Source organism: Neopsephotus bourkii, unplaced genomic scaffold, assembly GCF_033783945.1.
Source record: "Neopsephotus bourkii isolate Nb327-2 ecotype Australia unplaced genomic scaffold, CSIRO-AGI_Nbou_v1 NB_1707, whole genome shotgun sequence".
NCBI lineage: Eukaryota > Metazoa > Chordata > Aves > Psittaciformes > Psittacidae > Neopsephotus > Neopsephotus bourkii.
This window is the reverse complement of record NW_026902181.1, coordinates 6,384,686-6,404,590: the sequence shown is the minus strand read 5'-3', so window position 1 is coordinate 6,404,590 and position 19,905 is coordinate 6,384,686. Positions and strand designations below refer to the sequence as shown.

General features: G+C 44.7%; 1 long non-coding RNA gene across 2 annotated transcripts; it reads right to left on the bottom strand.

Moving 5' to 3' along the window:
- Positions 1-5,977: 5,977 nt before the first annotated feature.
- Positions 5,978-13,868, bottom strand: LOC133224690 (uncharacterized). Of its 2 annotated transcripts, none has more exons than XR_009728930.1 (3): positions 13,761-13,868; positions 11,119-11,221; positions 5,978-6,939 (listed from the first exon to the last, which is right to left on the bottom strand). It is a non-coding gene; the product is annotated as an uncharacterized LOC133224690 (long non-coding RNA). The 2 variants fall into 2 exon arrangements; XR_009728931.1 differs by lacking the exon at positions 5,978-6,939 and adding an exon at positions 10,764-10,914.
- Between the last annotated feature and the right edge of the window lie 6,037 nt (positions 13,869-19,905).

Below are 19,905 nucleotides of genomic sequence, written 5' to 3'. Positions count from 1 at the left end.
CAAGTTCTTTTTGAGGACCAGTACTCTCTCTCCCCATCACTTCAAGGCTGGGCTGGGCTGTGTGCCATTCATGCCCATCCCAAGCAAACAGAAAGCTTTCTGCTCTGCATTATCCCTCATAGGCTTTATAGGAATATAACATAGGTACAGACAACTCCCTGTGAAAACACTGTAAGTCATCAGTCATATCCTTGCTGCACCTCAGCACAGATTTAGCCCGATACCTGCTGGTGACTGAGCTCCCTCACCAGCAAAAACAGTTACCTGTGCTATCTGCTGCTTTAAAACCATCTAATTCTCAGAGATTTGTATTTCTCATGATAGCAAACTCAGTCTCCTTCTTTCCCTGGTTTGGTACTCAAACCTGCACTGATACATAGCCCGAATAGGTGAAATCAGCACTGCTGTCCCCCTCTCTCAGGAAGCCGCTTCTTGGCACCTTCCAGATGATGCATCATTGATGTGACCACAGCTGCTGGAAGCAGCTCAGCACCTCCAGGCTCATTCCTGTCTGATGTGCAACATCAGCAACACCAAAAGTCCCAAATCTGTCCTTCAGAACCATGGAGGTGGCTTAAAAATCACTGGGCATGATTCAGAAATACATTTAAGTTCTTTTCAATTTGATGTTTGTGTTTCTGTGTGGTTAAGAGCAGTGCTTTGTATGTTATACAATGCTGACATCTGGAAACTTCTTTTTCATTTAAACAGAAGTAAAGTTTCTGCATCTGGGAGCTGAGGTTTTAAGAAAACAGTAAACGTGAAAATCAGAAGACTCAGCAATACTCTCATTAGGAACAGCCATTTTCTGAGAACACCAAATGGTTGGGTAGCCAAAGACCAGGTTGTGAGGTCTGTGCAATGAAGGCATCACCCTACTCACAAAACCACACACTTCTTTTATAATTCCTTTTTGTGTGCCAGTTGGAAGAATGCTCTTGTAAAGAAGACACTTACCTGCCTTGCTCAGCATTTGATTGCCAGCTCTGCAGCAGATTTTCTCCTTGAGCTCAGCAAACTGATGTTTAAACTCTCTCTGCTTCAGTTTTCCCATTTGAAAACTAAGGAAATCAGTGAAACTCTCACAATGGCTAAGAATCTAAAACTATGTCTTGTTTTATACAAGTTTCCAGAGAACTTAGGAAATGTCACATAGGCAGAACGCTGAACTACAGACCATTATTTTTCATATGAACTTTGTCTTGAGCTAAACTCTCCCCTTTGACTCATCGTCCTCAGCTGACACTGGCATGTTCCTTCTTTCATGCCTTTAATTGCTTCAGTATTTCATAACTATGAGACTTATAAAAATTAATTAAAACATAAATTAAATGATAGCTTGTGGGAAGATTGCAATTACCATGATTTCATCTCTCACTGTTTCATCCCATGGTACCAACAGGTCTGTGCAACAGGTATGCCAATTAGCAGCAGGCAATAAAGATGTCTGCAGTCACTTACCTCTCTGTGCTTCAGGTTATTCAGTAAATGCCTTGTGCTGTTACTAATCAAGTATCTGTGCCGAGTCTCCAGCTCCATCAGACTCAGAGGTGAGAGAATGAGATTTTCATGCAGCAAGAAAAAAATAAGAGAAACATGCTCCAAACACTGTACAAACCTTTAAGAAACTCTTCAGATTATTTCCCACATGGCTGCTGAGATAGTTAAATGAAGCAGCATAATCAAAGTTTTATTTTGTCAAAATGCCTTTGCCTTGGTCTAGCTGAAAGTGGATTGGCCTTTCCATTATATCTGTGTATTTACAGCTGGTGAGTTCAACATGTCTTTAGGCTGAAATTACCAAGTATCAAAAAGAATGGTTGTAATTAACTTGATTATACCAAATCTGAAGACGGAGTTGGGGGAATCATGTTTTTTCTTGCTTACCTAGGAATGAAAAATTAAACACTTCCAACAAGGATATGAAAATAAAGTCACCACAGCATTTACAATGACTCCGAAAAAAGTGCAGTATTAACAGTCCTTATAAAACCCATCAGTCTCTTGAAAAAAGGTGGTGGAAACTCAAGTTGTTTAACATCAGAAGATCCCAGAGCTTGTGATCTTCACTGTCTGAGAAGCCAGAGACAGCTGCAGCGTTGGCAGCATGCCTTCAGCAGGGCAATAGCCACAACAAAGGGGAATATTTCCACACAGAGCTGGCACTGGGGTTTCTGGAGCCACTCGCAGGATGGGTGAGGGTGGCAGAGACCTTTGGAGACCATCTGTCCAACTCCCTGTGCAGGGCAGGCTCACTGAAAGTAGGTTGCTCAGGGTTACTCAGATTCTGAGTACCTCCAGCGATGGAGACACCACAGGCCCCCTGAATAACCTCTTCTGGTGTTCAGTCACAGTCAAGGCTGAGCTTAATAGAGAGTGGGCAGAAACAGGCACCTTGTGTGCAAGATGTCTTTTGGTAAAAATGCACAAATACAGAGTTAAAATGTCCTGCCTGTGGTACATGGGGAAATGGGGGTTCTGACTGCGACAGGGGCACTGAAGGAAACTCAGTATCCTGGACATGCAATAGTGAAATTACAGGAGGTGAAGGTACGGCTTCTGGTCATGCTGTGAAAGGCTGCAGAGAAATAAAGAGAAAGTATATGCAACAGAGTGAAAAGTGGTTGAGCTACATTTTAGGGAATGATGGTCTACTATCTACAGAACTGTGTGAGGACCTTACTACAAACTCATCTAGTCATGAACAAATACTGCTACAATGATACTAACCAAGAGACACACTGCAAGAGTCGTATCACTTTGAGAGGCTGTACTACCCCAGCAGCAGCCTGGAAAGTAAGTTCAACCGCTGATGATATTTCTGACGGTTGTGGGTCAGAAACCAGTGAGAAATGCCAAGAATCAGACTGAGTCAAACGTTATACAGGAAACAACAATTCAGAGGTTCAGGTTTATAAATTAAAGAAGAAGGATAGAGATGTTCTGTTATGTGGTGAGAGATCGGTAGATTAAAGGTAACTGAGGTATTTCCCCAAAACTAAGAAAATGTTTTGCTTGAGTGAGAACATTAATGCTGAAATCATACCTAAAGGTAATCATACCTAAAGTAAAATCATACCTAAAGTAAAAGCATAAACCTAAGATGCTGTTGTGTTAGAGTCAGCAGCTGTGGTGGGAGGAATTGACAGAACAAATATTCTCTGCTGGATCCTTCTTGCATGTGAAATCACTGTCCTAGCAGTAACGCTTCTCAGGGAAGTCAGGGCAGTCACACCTGACTAGGCAATAGCAAATATAGCACATATGTGCCAGGAGACCAGTAACAAGTGGTGTCCCTCAGGGATCTGTGTTGGGACCGGTCTTGTTCAACATCTTTGTTGGTGACATGGACAGTGGGATTGAGTGCACCCTCAGCAAGTTTGCCAATGACACCAAGCTGTGTGGTTCGGTTGATACGCTGGAGGGAATGGATGACATCCAGAGGGACCTTGACACGCTTGTGAGGGGGGCTGACGCCAACCTCATGAAGTTTAACCATGACAAGTGCAAGGTCCTACACCTGGGTCGGAGCAATCCCCGGCACAGCTACAGGCTGGGCAGAGAAGAGATTCAGAGCAGCCCTGCGGAGAAGGACTTGGGGGTGCTGGTCAATGAGAAAATGAACATGAGCCAGCAGTGTGCGCTTGCAGCCCAGAAAGCCAACTGTATCCCGGGCTGCATCAAAAGGAGCATGACCAGCAGGTCGAAGGAGGTGATCCTGCCTCTCTACTCTGCTCTTGTGAGACCTCACTTGGAGTATTTTGTGCAGTTCTGGTGTCCTCAACATAAAAAGGACATGGAACTGTTGGAACAAGTCCAGAGGAGGGCCACAAGGATGATCAAGGGACTGGAGCATCTCCCATATGAAGATAGGCTGAGAAAGTTGGTGCTGTTCAGCCTGGAGAAGAGAAGGCTGCATGGAGACCTCATAGCAGCCTTCCAGTATCTGAAGGGGGTCTATAAGGATGCTGGGGATGGACGCTTCATTAGGGACTGTAGTGGTAGGACAAGGGGTAATGGGTTAAAACTTAAACAGGAGAAGTTTAGATTGGATATAAGGAGGAAATTCTTTACTGTGAGGGTAGTGAGGCACTGGAATAGGTTGCCCAAGGAAGCTGTGAATGCTCCATCCCTGGTGGTGTTCAAGGCTGGGTTGGGCAGAGCCTTGGGTGGCATGGTTTAGTGTGAGGTTTCCCTGCCATGGCAGAGGGGTTGGAACTTGATGATCTTAAGATCCTTTCCAACCCTAACTATTCTATGATTCTATGCTGGGAAAAAGGTACGAAAGACTTTATAACACATCTTGCAAAGAGGAGCAGTTAAATACATGGATAAAATGGGATAAAATTGGAATTATTTTACTCGACATTGGGACAGACTAACCTGACCATCTGTGTAAGATTTTCCAGCTGTACATTTCATCAGCCTAGAAAGCAGCAAAATGCTCTTACAGAATCACACAGAAAATAGAGAAAATATTTAGGACAGACAGAAATCAGCAGAAGAAAAGAAAGGCCATTTTTCTTGAAAGATAGTTCTTTCCAAACTGTGGCAACCCACCTCAGAAACATTCCCTGCTTCTAAAACTGCCTGAAAATTTACTTTTTTCGTATTTCCTGTACTATTCTAGTGTAACAGCATTATTATAGTGCTCTGGATCCTACTGCCCAGGTTTGCAGGAGAACTGAAAAAGAGGAAGATGCCTCTTTATGGGTATTTATCTCACAAATGAGAGGGTAAGGATGGATAAGGCATGGATATCCATGGTCACGTTTTTTTTGAGAAGGCTACAGAGGTCAGCACCAGCGATGTATCCCTTGAAATAGAGAGGGCACCAGCTTTCCTCCCTTGAGGGCTACGAAGGACCCTGAAAGAGATGCCAGGCTGGTCAGGTTCAGTGGCATGGAGAAGAGGGAGGCATGGGAAGGATGACAAAGAAGTCGCACTCAAAGCAGTGGTGAGAACAATGATCACAAATGGATCAGGACAGGGCCATGGACTGTTTGTCCAGATCAAGCAGAAGGGGGCTTGTAAGGAGCAAACCAGAAAACAGCATGTGTCTGGGCAGAAGCTTTCACCCTAGCATGGCATCTATAGAGATGTAGCATGAGAAGAAATCCAGAGGACTTAGTCATGACATGGCTACTGGGGGCAAAAGAGATCATCAGCAAAGATGATGCCCCCTCAGTCATGACTTGTGTGAAGGCAGGATATTAGAGAGATTGCCAAAGTGACCTAACCAAGTACTTTGTAAAGCACTGGAGGACAAACAAATCTAACCAAGGTAGGCAGACTTTTCAGCTAGGCAGTTATTTCAAGTGGTGAGAAAGTGAAGAGGCCTCTCAAGAACCAATGGCTGGATTGTGCTTTACACCAGTGTGATAACGGCAAGATTTGCCCAAGTAGGATCATTTATTATCATCTTTTATCTGTCTCTGTATAGAACATTTTTGCTGTGAATTTGAAATCGAAAGCTTTAGTGCAATAAACTTTCCCTGATTTCTTTATTTGGTACTGGGGAAGAGGCTGAAGGTGAAAGTACAAATAGGCTCATAAGATGCAGTAGCCAGTCTCAACAAACAGCTTGATCAAATATCATAAAACCTGGTCTGCCTTCCCGTGCTGCACAGAGCTGCCAGACCAGTACCAGAGCACTCCAGAGCCATTTACTGTTGTGCTACCACTGCACAGAAGAGCTCTGTGTAAGATCACTAAAGGGTTCAACAGGACGTACCACCAATGGCAAGGTGTTAATGTGAAAAGACACTGTATTAGCAGAAATTGTGGTTGGGAAATACAACTGAAAACTTAGAGAGTACAAAACAAGGAATGCATTTTCATCCATCAGGAGATTGGAGCTCCTTGGTTTGCTTTTTTGAAGAGCATAGAGAGGCCTGAACCTAAACCAACCCAGATTTCAGGGAAGCTTAGAGTGTAGCTTCTCAGTTCAGGTCTTTTTTAAATATTTAACCAGAAAATATTTCCAGATAAGATACCCTCAAAACAGCAAGCGAGAATGGAAAAACAAGACAAATGACACATAAATAGCTTTTATCAGAGCCTTTGGAAGAGTAGAGAGCATGGTGACATAGAAAAATACTCCTGAGAGACACCATCCTTAGAAATCAGGATTTACCACAGTGCAGTCCATACCACTGTGCTGCACTGGCGCAAACTGGGACTTAGCAAAGTCTAACTTCTGGTTCAAGTTGAGGCCCTGAAATCCTGCCACTCCTACAGTCATCCTTGCAGCTTGGGCAGCGCGGTGTGTGCTCTCTGTGGGAACATAGGCTGTATGTTCAGCTGCAACCTTTAGTGCATGGTACACAGGCAGCTCTGGCCACATTTCCAGCAGGTTTCCCAGAATAAGCCCTTGCTGTCTCTGGGTACACGCATCCACATGTGGAAAAATCAGCATTTGTGCCACGCTGCTATCATGTATGCTGCAATTTGCCCAGTTCCTCCAGTCAAACAAGCCTATTTTTGTAGAGCTGCTGAGAACACGGCCCCTAATTACCACCTTTGGCAGGGAGTGGGGTTATCTAGTGGATGAGGTTAGCAGCCTCGTTGCTCTGGGGATGACATGGTGGCCAACTGAACTCCAGTCAACAGTACTGTTTTGAAACACATTTTTCACTCTCTCCAAAAGTAATAGTGCTGGGTTTAAGTTTATAGAAGAGTTTATCTCTTTTACTTTTGTAATCAGGGCTTTCTTGACTCTTCACATGAAACATTAAAAAAAAAAAAAAGCCAGAAAGGCTTTTATATTGTGGTGTGATCATTGGGAACCCTTGGTGCTTCTATGGTATGAAAATGATGTATTTAGTCCTGTAGAGATGGGAGAGAAAGGGACGGTATGCCTGAGACCTGTCACTCCATCACAGGCATCCCCATGGGGAGCGGAACCAGACTGAGGAGATAACAGCCCATCAGAGGAACCTGGTCAGGGCAAAGAAAGGGGTGAATATCAACCCTTTGCAACTTGTGAATGTGTTTATGCATTGCCATGTCAGAGCATAACCCAACTTTCCCCCTCCCTCACCATTAAATGCATTTTACTTTTGCACCGCTTTCCCTCCTTCTCTGTTGCTTTCTCTTGGTCACCAAGTGACATCGTTATTTTCTTCTTAACTTGAACCGTCCTACTTGTGTCCCTGCACAAGAATGGCTCCACATATGTCCTAGAAAAATCAGCATTTTTGGTTTCACAGCTCTGGGGTTTTTTTTCCATTCTCTAACTTCTACAAATTGAAGTTCTGAAAGGTTAGACAGTGGAAAAAGAAATATTTGGAAAGAATATGTGAATATTGTACTTCCCCTGGCAGGCAGATGGAGGGAAAAGCTGAGGGGAGGTGGTGATGAGAGCTGGGAGTGGAAAAGAAAAACCAGACTGAAAGGGAAAAAAAACAATTTTGAAAATTGTCAAGTGGAGACAAAAAAAAAAAAAAAAGAAAAAAAGAAAAAAATCAGTATTTTCACATTTCCTGAAATTTCTCATGAAATTGCTCTTTTGCCAAAAATGAAACCTTCCCATGACATCCTTCCCTCTCGTCAGAGTGTATTCCCATTGGGAGAAAAATGTGTGTGTTGAGTCCAGGAAGAACAACATAATGCTGGAGCGCTGCGCCCGGGGAAGGGGTGGGTACAGGGGGAGCTGGGCTGCTGCTGTGCCCAGAGGAGAGCTGGCCAGCATAGCAGGCACACTGACTGCCAGGTCAGTGGTGCTGGAGTCCAGGAGACCCCCACACTGGGGAACAGTCTGCAGTAACTACAGCTATAATTTAGGAATACAATAGATCTCAGTGACTATATTCAACTGTACTCACAGTGAGACTAGAGTTATTTACAGCCCAAAGGACATATTTACAAGGGCCTCCATCCTACAGCATCTTCAGCACTAATGTTAATAATGGGATAGAAAAGATGCTTACACATTTATAAGCATATTCAGCATGGGACAGGCTTTTCTGTGCTGGATCACAAGTGAATATATATTCTGAAAAAAAGGTAGGATAGAAATTAAATGAGAACAAATTCAAAGTCCCACCTGTAGGGAAGAACAGGCCTTCATGTTTGTAAGAGATAAAAAAATAGTTTGGTGTCAGATGGGTAGGAAAGGATCTGAAGGTTTTAGTAGGTCACAACTTGACTGCAAATCAACATTGCTGTTGCCAGAAGTCAAATACCTTACTGTGACATACAAACAGGTTTGCTGCTGATAACACACACATAATTCTAGTCTGTGCAACACTGGCATGATTTTAACTTGAGTTACTGCCTTCAGTTTTGAGTCAATTTAAGAGGGTCTTGAGCTTTCCAGAGGGAGTTTAGAGGAGACAAAAGCTGGGTGAGCAAGGGCACAGAAACAGAACTTGCGTAGGAAGGTCAGAAGTGGGTCTGTTCTGCCTGAAGGAGAGAGAATGAATTCAAAGGAAATAAAGAAAAGCAGAAATATATTTTTCCCCCTTTCCTACTGTGGGTAGGACTAAAGTTATGTGTGCATGTTACAGTGAGGTAGATTCAGATGAAACCCAGCAGAGCTTTGGGTCAGTGGGAGCAGCAAAGCACTACAGTTGCTGAGTCAACTTTTCTTGAAGAGACTGGACAAGTACCTTGAGAAATAGCACAGGTATATCACCCAAGATAACACTTTGTCAGTGCCCTTCTACCCAGTTGCCTGTGATTTTTATTACTGGTGTCATAACAGTCCAGCAAGTGATGATTTTTTAAAATACCTCCTGAAAGGTTTGGAGCTTTCCGAAGATGGCCAAACCCTCTCTTTCTGCAAGCTTTTCCTACTGCCTTGTGCTTCCACTGGTTTCAGTGAAATGAGGGCTTGCTGGCTGCAGCACTTGGACCACATCAATGACTGCGCACAGTGAAACATTTAATTTACCTCCCAGCCACACTGGGAGGCTCTGGAGTGAGCAGCTATTTTTAAAGCCACCATCCTGCCACACTGGAACATTTGCTCGGCAGTAGAAAGCATGCTCGAAGAAATAATGACTGCCTTTTTATCCAAAGACTATTCTAGCTAATGTTTCAAGTTCACGAAAAAACATGTTTCTGTATATTAATATTGAAGGTATATTTAAGGCAAATCTCCCTCAAACTCTACTCAGTAAGCAAAGGAGCACACAGCAATACTCCACTCTTGACATTTTAAAAAGCCTTCTGATGTTCTTTTCTTCCTTTAACAATGGGGCCAATTTTTCCTTTCCTGGCTGCCAGCCTGCCGTTGCTTTTTCTTTTAGCACATCTTGAAATTACCTTGACCTCACCTTTAAGCTAAGCACACTCTTCTTCAGGACACTGAGCTCAGATGTGGTAGGAGGTGTTGCTGATGGAGGAATGAAAGATCAGACATTAGCGTAAGGGTAAGAACATTATCAGCAATCTGTTTTCTCTAATGAGACCCAGCAACCCCCTGGAGCCACTATTAATATTGATCATGGCTTTGCCTCTGCCTTGTCCTTTCTCAGGGCTGCAAGTCTTTGATGCTTTCTGGCCATTGTTCTTCATGAAAGACGGACTGACTGTCGCACATGGGAGGGGAAAGTAAATGGACCGAGTTCAGTCTAAGAGACAGACGTTGACTGCTGCTGCCACACACTAATAGTCACCACACCAGAGGTAGCTGCCTCTCACAGATGGAAAATAAGCAGTTTTCTCACTTAGAGGTTTAAAACCACCAGGGGAAAAAAGAGATCCTCCCCCTGCTAAAAATAGAAAAGTCATCTACCAAGAGGAGCCCAAACCTGTGAACGTGTCTGTGCTGGAGGGGTCGCATTCCCAATTCATAGGTGCAGGGCCAGCACAGATCTCCACTCTCTCATACTTCAGGACAGGTCTGATACAGATTTGTCACTGCCCAGGAACACCCAGGTGATGGACCGGGAAATGGGCTTTCGGACCAGGAGCATACAGCTGTGCTCTACCTATAGTTGCTTCAGTAAATCACTGTGATGAGGTCATGGGCTCAGCAGTAATCTCTACCTCATCTAAAAACAGAGAAAAAAAATTGGCTTCTGATAAAAATGACATAGCCCTGAAGCTGGTGAAAGACTTCTCTGTCACCATCACTGTGAATGAAATCCTCTATTTATCTTTCTGACACTAAACACCACTGATTCAACCCTGTCAGCACAGCTCAGTCCCACACCAGCAAAGGCTTCCCTCTGGGGCAATGGTCTCCCCTGGCTCCATAGCTCCTGGCCTGACTTTTGGGCCACACCTATACTTGAAAGGCAAGTCAGATTCAAGTAGGCTGCTAATTGCAATCCAAATGCAATCCCCATTCTTACATATCTCAGCTCATCTAAATATCTCAACTCATCCATGTATGCTAAAACAGATAAAGGACACTCAACCTAGATTAAAATGGATCAAGTATAAAAACAGATACCTGCTATAGCAAAAACTAGCCCTGGCTTTCCCCAAACAGACAAGCTCTGAGCATGCCAGAAAGCTTGAAAAATGGCACATTTGTGAGGTGTTGGCCAGAAAAGAGATGCAGATCGTATTCACTAGACTGAAGAAGGTTTGTAGGCCTGGAGGAAGAAGGCTCTGCATCCTGTTGGCAAACAGTGTGCCTGTGTGGTGTGGGCACTCTCCTGAAGGTAATAACAAATCCCACCTTGCCAAGGCTCAGACAAACAGGTTTGGGTATCTTTAACACCGTGGCCGTTCTGAAGAATACCCTAGGGACATTGCCTGCAGACACATCTTACAGTTGGGTCATGGCAGGGTGCTTCCTCACCACCAAACACAGTAAAACATTAACTGAACATGCTAACGAAGCCCTACCTGCACCTTTTGCAGTAGGCACCTCACCCTCCACGGCAAGCCCCACACGTTGCCCCAGGGCCCAGAGGCCTCTCCTCCGGCTCCTTGCAGCATGAGCGACGGCACAGTCTGAATTACAGATAACTTTGAATTGCAGAGGGAAGAAAAATATTTAGCAAAATTATGTAACTGAAGTTCAAATATAGCCTATCACCATCTGCTTGTGCTATTTTAAAGACCAGAACCCCCTCAAGTCTTTTTAGAGCTAGCTATACTGTTTGCAAACTCAGCCAAATTTTTCACAAAATCTCCAATTTCGCAGGCCTGATTTACCTCCGGAGTTTTTGGAAGCAGCTTTGCCTGCGCACAAGCTGCATTCAGTCATACAGCTCTACTCCACATCTGCCACGCGTGCTTTAAAAGCCCAGTCACATTCCTGTGAAAGCAAGTGCATAACATCAGGAGACTGCAGAAGAAGCTGAAATAAAGCATAAAACAAAGTGTAAAGTAAAATATAAAATACAAACCCCTCAAACACTACGGATTAATCCCCAACCCACTGTCCTGCTTCCTTCAGGCATCAGGAGATGGCTATTTTAACAGCCCAAGATGTGAGGAAAACACTATGCCCAGCTGTTACTTTTGCTAAAGCAGCTGGGAACTGCAGATAGCCTGAAAGAGTGTGGACATGACCTTCCTCATAAAACAGAAAACTTTGTGTTATTTGCACCCAGTTGAAATGTCAGCATGGAAGAGAGCACTGCTCTGAAACCCCTCCAGGCTCACAGCTCACCACCACAGGGATGGAGCCGAGCACCCAGCGGCGTAACAACATGCCGGGAGGTGAGCTTATCCAGCCACACATGATCACTTCTTAGGTCTAGCATTCAAATATCACTATTGACTGTTAACCTTATCAACAAATCCCAAGAAATCACCTTCTCACAACTGCAATTGAATCTCAAAGGTTATGCATTTGTGAGAGCGACTTGGATAGAAACCTTTAGCATTGAATACTGGTTATGTATCACTCCCCAGTTTTCAGGACAAAAGTAAAATATAAACAGCAATGCTTTTAAATGGATTAGAACATCATCTCATTTGAACGTGACCCCTGCAACAGGGATGATGGCAGCACCTACCTGCTCTGCTCTTGAACTTGCCACCATAGCACTAAGCTAATGACTTCCACAGCCAGCGTACCAGGGAAGGACTGTTTCCCCTCAACAGCTTTATGTGCATTGCCTTTCAGCCTCATTACGTAAGGTTAATTATCTCTGACTTGCTTCCTCTGTACGGGTTGGCAACACGCACCCATTGCCTGCCCTGATGCTTTGCGTCCTGACCCCTTTTCACACTTGCCTTCCAAGACAGGGACATGGGGGAGTCTCTTAGCATAGACCTTAATCACCTCTGGATACATCATCTGCCTTCACTAATGCTCACAGGTGGGCAAACCTGGAGGGAAACCTGGCCTGAATCAAAGCCTGAGACAACCCAATTTATCTCCAGGTTGAAGTGCTCCTGCAGGAATTACAGTCATGGAACTGCACACCCAGTTGTAGGTAAAAGCTGAAAGCAAGCTATTTGACAGCATTATTATAGTCTTGGAGTGAACTATTAGCTAATACTTAGGACTTCCTAGGGTTATTTCTTCACTGGAAAAATTGAGAAACCAATTAAGATGTGTCCCAGGTGCAGTTCTGTGTATTTATAGTGACTGAGTACAAAGCTTAGTTTTGTCAAGTGTGGAAGAACAAAAAAGAGCAGTTTTCTTGCTCCCATTTGCCAGAGGTGTCATTTTCTATAGTAGCTTGTAGCTTTCTAAATGGAGGCTGCTGCCACCCTGTCTGCCCCCATGCTTGCTCCCTGGCTGGGCAGAGCTGCCCTCCTTCTCTAGTAGATGTAGGATATGACCAGACTGCTAAAAGGTCATGAAGAAGGTGGAAAGGATGCCAGAACGCCATATGATTATCAGCTTCAGCTGTCCAAAGTTCCACTCCATTAGCAGGTCTCTCTCTGATGGACAGCAGTATTTCTTCTGCTTTCTTTCTCAAGCACAAGAGGCTATGACTAATTAATCCTTCTGACCTTACGATTACAATCCCAAAGAAAAGCCCTGCCATTCACTGCTCCCCTTGATGAGACTCCTGCTGACCTGGGCTTGACTTGCAAGGCCAGGCTTGCTGGTCATGTTGGCCAACAAATGACAGCCTCTGGCTGTGCCAGGATCTCAGAAGAGAAAGAGGTGCTCAGCACATCTGTCACCCCTACCAGCCTGTGGATAGAGATCAAAGTCCTGCTTGACTGCAGCTATTACAAGTCCTGCAGTGTGGTGTTTTTTCAGCTTAATTTTCCACATCTCCTTGGCAGCCCAATGCCCTGCCCTTTGCACCTGCCTCACTACTGCTCAGGGAGCTGGCTATCCACAGCAATGTGCTGGCTTGTTTTCTCCTCAGGCTGTCACAGTTAATTGGGAAAGCCAATAAAGTATAAGCACTTCAAATTAATTTTCTGTAGAGCCATTATTTAGCCTCTGTCAACACTGAATTTCATCTGAGTCTTATTTGGTCCCTTGCTAACGTAGGAGCAGAGCTTTGCCAGCTCCATCCTTGCCCTCCCTTGAAGGTCACTCATCAAGGTGATGAACATGAGCCCAGGAGGCACCCACTCTCACCCCACTGTCCTGGCAGCATGCTGTGCTTTGCTGCACTTGCATCCTGATCATCCTATGGACAGGGCTGTTCACCTGCCTTGATAGCCTCTGTGGTGTGGGCTCTTTAGTCAGTGAAGGTCAGAAAAACATTATTCTGTGAACTGCCAGTTTGACATATTGTGCGGCTCCAAACAAAAGCGTGCTGAGTTCAAGTTGACAGTTCCAGCTGAAAAAAGTACTTAGAAAAACCCTAAACCAGCATTTCTGGGAAAAAATAATAAAAAAAATGTCTAAATGGAATTTTTAGTTTGAAAATTACTGGTTTTTCTTGAAAAGAGGAAGTCAGCAGGTGAAGAACCACATGGCCAGGCAGAAGTTTCCCTCCATCTCTCTCCATATCACGCAGTCTTTGCAGTACATTGCCCTACAGGAGGGACAGGGGAGAATCTGAGTTACCAATTCAAAAAACAACTAAAAAAAAAAATATCAAAAACCTTACAGGACAATCAGTGTTCACATGAAACACTGACTTCCCTGAAAAACCTTCACGGCTGGTTGTGGCTACTGAAGTTCTTGATGAAGTTTCTCCTTCAGACCAGGACAGAACTTGCCATCAAAACTAGATAGCTATGTGACAAATCCACATTTAAGACACTGTTGGCAAGGAAAAGCTGTAACCAGGATATCACCTGGTATTCATCGAGCTGGCTTGTCTCACAGCTTTGCGAGCCCCTCTGTCTTTAGAGGACTTGATTTTATTTCAGAAGGGAATCATATTTTCATTCTGGTTTCAGGCTACATCCAGTGCATGTCAGCTCTATACTCTGTAGCCACTATGTGCATCGCTTCCCCCTCTGTAAGGCACCATTATCTAGCTCTTCTGCCTGTAATTAAGACAGATGAGTGGCAGTTAACAGTGCAGAGGTTAATGGCAATTCAATTCACAGTACACCATGGGCAGCGCAATTGTGAGTGGATGGGTGTAGCCACATACTCACCTGTCACCTCCTCCATCAAGCAGCCTGCTCCCACTGAAGGTGTATGTGCAGTGTGATGCTGTCTTATCTTAAGTGCTCCAGCTGCCTTGGCTTAGGCACTGAGCAGGGTGTTCCTGCCAGAGCCATGCCTGACCTGAACCCCTCAGGGGTGAGCAGGTGGGACCAACTGCTCCAACTTCACCAGCTATACAAGGCAACCCTGTTCATACCTTTGAACCAGTAGTTTGGTGCCTAATATTAGGCAGGATGATCCCAGGCCATACACAAGGCTCCTATCTTTTCCCTGTTCCCCACTCTAACCTCCATGGCAGGTAGGACATACCAGAAAACCCAGGCACACAGGGACTGGGTGCAACATTCAAACTGCATCTGCACCAGCACTGAACACAGAGGAAACACAATCTCACCACTCCCACTCACTGTCTGCCTTATGCACCAGGGAATTGGCTTAGCTCTCAGTCATCAGTACAGCATGCACCTTCTTACTGTTCATCATCAACTTCCCCTCTGCATCTCCAGCAGCCTTCAGAAATGATCTCCCTGAAACCCCATCCTGTGCAATAAGCCTGGTCCCAGCTCCTTGCCTCCATTTGGCTGTGCTGACAATACACCAAAAGGTTGCACTCAGCATCAAAGTCCTATTCATGAGTTACCACTGTCTCAGTGTCTACATCTGCAAGCTCTCAAGATTTTCTTTGCAAGCTAGTCAGAAAGTCCAATAGGACAAGGCAAAGCTTCAGAACTATCCTCCTAATGTGGCTGCTGACATGATTTCCAGTGAATAGTAAACTCAGAAAGGCAGCAGTCACCACCTCCAACCTGCAAGCTGGAGCTTTAGAGAAAGCATTTCTGGAGGGAGTTCTTTGTACGCCCTTTGTGATGGGGAAGAAGGGTTCTACCACTGGTGTAGCTGTCAGTGACTGGAAGATCTTTTGCCCATGCTTTCTCATGTACTGAAATTTCTATTAGGATTTCAGTGGTTAGGTTGCAAGCCCTAGAGTGGCATCTGGGTTGTCCTGGGACATGTATGGGATACGTGGGATGCTTGGGAGGTTGCACTATTTCTCATGGAAAGGTTGCAAAAGAAGTCAGACGGGAAGAAGGTTTCACATAGGGGGACCATGAGATTCCAAAAGGTTTTAGAGGGTAAAGGGAAGGAGCAGGAGATGCTAACATTTGATTCCTAGCAGTAAAAGCACTGTAAATTGGATGTGTGCTCAACTAGGAGGTGCACATTTGCACTCTGCATTCCTTTGCTTACTGCATGTTGAAACTTTAATTTGACTTTGCAGTACCTGATGAGGCTCTCTCATGGGAATTTGATCCATTCACACCACTTTGTTAAGAGGTAACTGGAAGCATTGGTATTTCTTGATCAGTCAAACTATGGTTGCAGTGGCCGTGTAAGGGAGCAGTAGCAGGATAAGAGGATTAGAAAGCCACTTGAGAGAGTTCTTATGCAAGAAAGCCTCCTATATCATCCTTCAGGATGTCTAGAGACTGCAAATGAGAAAGAGATGAGCCCACCTCCTAAGCAAATCAGCCTGTACCTTCAGCTGAGCAGGAACCAGTTGTGCAGCATGAATGAGATGCCAGAGCTGCTGCTTACCTATGGTTGGTAAAGGTTGGAAAGAGGCAACAGCCTTCCCAGAGCGTGTGATCTTGTAAGTAAAGAAACTTGTAGAAAAAAAGAGGTTTTAGAGGCCTTTTCTCTGCTACCTTGGAACTGACTACATTTCAGAAGGAACAGGATTTAACTTCTCATGCATGGTAGGAAGAAAGCAAGCCTGGCTGCTGCTGGTGGTTAGGAGCCTGCAGTGAGGTTTCCCAACTGATCAGCAGGTTTAAAGGAAAGGAGTTTCTAGATAGGAAAGAGAAACAAAATAGGCTCTCAAAAATGGTAGTATTCCAGCTTCCTGATAGAAGCTCTGGCCTAGCATGTGCAGGCTATTGCCCTGCAGACGGCTCAGTGGCACTATCATCATCCCACACCAGCCAGAATCTAATTGCACTGGACTTGTTCAATTGTCCCAGCTGAGACCTCACCAATGGGCTGGCTGGGAGCCTGAACTGGAAGCCTCTTTCATTTCTTTCATCCAGGCTCTGTCCTCAGTGGAACAAGGAGGCCAGTTCTTAAGGACTGAGCACAGCTCATTTCACCCCAGTACAGCCTTTCCCAGTGCTGGCAAGTGACTGTGGGTCAGATGATCTCTGCCTGCCATCTCCTGGGCAAGCCCTTGGGAATCGCAGCCATGGTCTGAATTGGAAAAAAGCATCCACACTGACAAACTGTATGAGGAATGGTTAATGGCTACAGAGACAATGACTACGAGGGAGAAACAGAATCTGTACTGTGGGCTGGTGGCATCACTGAAGAGTTCATCTGAAGCTGTCAAAGACAGGATCTTGTTTGCTGCCAGACACTCAGGAGCCTGCGAAAGTCCCTGCTTTGGTGCCCACCCTGAAGAACAGGGTCACATTAGAGGTAGCCTTGATACTGCTCCTGTCAGAGAGCCATAGCGAGGCTGGTGGGTAGAGCATGTAGCAGAGTGCTTTGATTGCCTCTAGGAGAGTACATGTTCAGGAAATATGAGAAGGGAAACAAATTGGACTCATGCCCTGTTCTGATTCTTTGTGTACGAGAGGCTGGATGTGTTTTGTTTTCTGCTTTTTCTTACTCAAAAAGAAAAAAAATATAAAATCAAACATGAAGTTGTTTTTTGGCAGAGGTCTCCTCGGAAGATCTGGAGAAGTGGAGTGGGAGGTTTTGCAGCTTCTAGTGAAAGGGAGAGAGGAGGAGGTGTTGAACTGCAAAGATTTTCTCTTCCAACTGTTGGTTAGGAGAGGAGTTAGATAAACGTTAGCTAAATACAGACTGCTTAAAACACTTTGTAGGAAAAGCAATTCTACTCTAAATTCGTCAGCTTTTACTTGCACTGTCATAATACTATTAGTTCTCCACTGAAGAAAAAACAAACAGGGTAGACAAGACCTGAATTGCTAATGTAAAAACAAGAGACAAAACAAAGTTTGTACCATCCTCACACAACAAAGAAGTTGACTGAGTGCCCGCTTCTCCTTAGCTTTGCACATTCTTTGCTACTTCTTCCTTTTACTGTAAGAGAAAAGAGTGTATGGGACTTACACTGTACTGCAGTGCAAGATTCCTCAACCCTCCTCACTCTTCACATGCACAGCACCAGGGGGATTTCTGACCTTGACAGTGACAGGGGTCTAGGAGATATAAGTATACAGGCCAAGCAAAACTGCTTTCTCAGATCAAGAAATGGAGATGAGGACTGGAGCCTTTAGATGAGCTGACAACTCAACCTGTCAGAAGATACTTCTCAGGTGGAGGAAGGAGCATGCTGGCAGCTATTCTGAGCCTTGGACCACTTAGTGGACCCCTGCTGTCTGATCCTAATCAAACTGTCTTGGCCAGAAGTTAGAAACTTGAAGAGAAAGCCTGGAACAACAAACTTACTACAGATACGTTTCCAGAACATACCTACAGAGAGGCCAGCTGGAAAAGCAGCTTGAGTCATAGGCAAGATGGAGAGAGCAGCGATCTGCTCAGCATGATTTGAGTGCAGACAGCCAGGAGTAGGTTGCATTAAATTGAAGAACAAGGAATTGGTGAACCTCTGAGGCATGCCGGCTGGAGGGAGACACTGCCCTGCTCCCGAGTAACTGTGCAAAAAAAAAGACCAGCAATAGGTGCAAGATTCTTGACATGGGTTATGCTGTTGAAAATCATCCAGCACTACCCTTAAACAAGAAGGTGCAGTGAAGATGACAGACAAGTGCTATCATCATAGGTTGGAAAGGACCTTAAAGATCATCTAGCTTCAGACCCCCTGCCATGGGCAAGGACACCTTCCACTGGCCTTGAACACTTCCAGGGATGAGGCATCCACACCTTCTCTGGGCAACTCTTCCAGTGTCTCACCACCCTCACACTGAAGAATTTCTTTCTAATATCTAATCTAAACATCCCTCTGTTATCTTAAAGCAATTCCCCCTTTTCCTGTCACTACACACCCTTGTAAAAAGCCCCTCTCCAGCTTTCTTGTAGGCCACTCTTAGGTTGGTCTTGAAGGCTTCTATAAGGTCTCCCCAGAGCTTCTCCAGACTGAACAAGCACAACTCCCTCAGTCTGTATTCATAGGAGAGATGCTACAGCCTTCTGATCATCTTAATGGCCTCCTCTGGACTTGCTCCAACATCATGTCATCAAAGAATTTGTTACAGCAAGGTTATAATACCAAACCATTCACAGGTAAGGTGACTGAGCAAGTAGGGATAGATAAGAATGAAATAAGTAACACCAATGGGCCACAGAGAACTGTTTCAGACATTAGAAATAAAGACAGGAACTATGTCAGCAAGTTAAATTGAAAGTGAGACGTGTATACCAGGTAAACTTTCTCATAACTGTAAAGAGCTTGTGTGAGCATATACTGCAGATCTGGACAATGTGGCCAGGAATACAAATGCTTCTCTCTCTCTTCCCTAACCCTGTAATCTTATGTCCTGAGTTCAGCAGTAGCAGTCATTTTTTCTCCTTCTTAATAGCTGATGCAGTGCTGTGTTTTTGACTTTCAGCCCGGGAACAGCGCTGATAACACCAATGTTTTTAGTTGTTGCTAAGTAATGTTTAGTCTGACCAAGGACTTTGTGAGTCTCATGCTCTGCCAGGGAGGAGGGGAAGCCGGGAGGAAGCAGAGACAGGACACCTGACCCAAACTAGCCAAAGAGGTATTCCATACCACAGCATGTCATGCCCAGTATATGAACTGGGAGCAGTTAGCCAGAAGGGTTAGATCACTGCTTGGGTCGGGCTGAGTATCGGTCGGCAGGTGGTGAGCGATTGTATTCTCTTCCCTTGTTATTTCCCTTATCATTATTATTACTGGTGGTAGCAGCAGTGGTTTGTGTTACACCTTAGTCACTGGACTGTTCTTATCTCAACCTGTGGGAGTTACATTCTTTCTGTTCTCCTCCCCATCCCCCTGGGAGCAGGTGAGGAGGAAGGGGGAAGGAGTGAGAGAGCAGCTGCGTGGCTGACTGAGTTTAAACCATGACATCTTACTGAAAAAAAAAAACCCAAACAAACAAATAACCACACCCAAAAAACCCCAAAACTCAAAATTCTAAGACATACAAGAGAACTTGAACGTCAGCCCTCAAAGAACTCATCCATGTGGGATCCAGTTCTTGACAACGTATGCCAGACACACACATGAATATTGCAGTTTTGTGATTTCCTGAGGATAGGAGGTAAAAGGTAAAAATTACATCAAAATACAACAGGAGAAGACCTCATCAAAATAAACAGGCTGCTCTGAACATCCTCACTAGTAATAGGGAGGGGAAAAAGACTAAGGAAAAGTGTTGCAGACTGATCCTGCGAAAGATCAGCTACAGGAAAGAACTAAATGTTATTGACAGGCTTCCCCAGGAGTG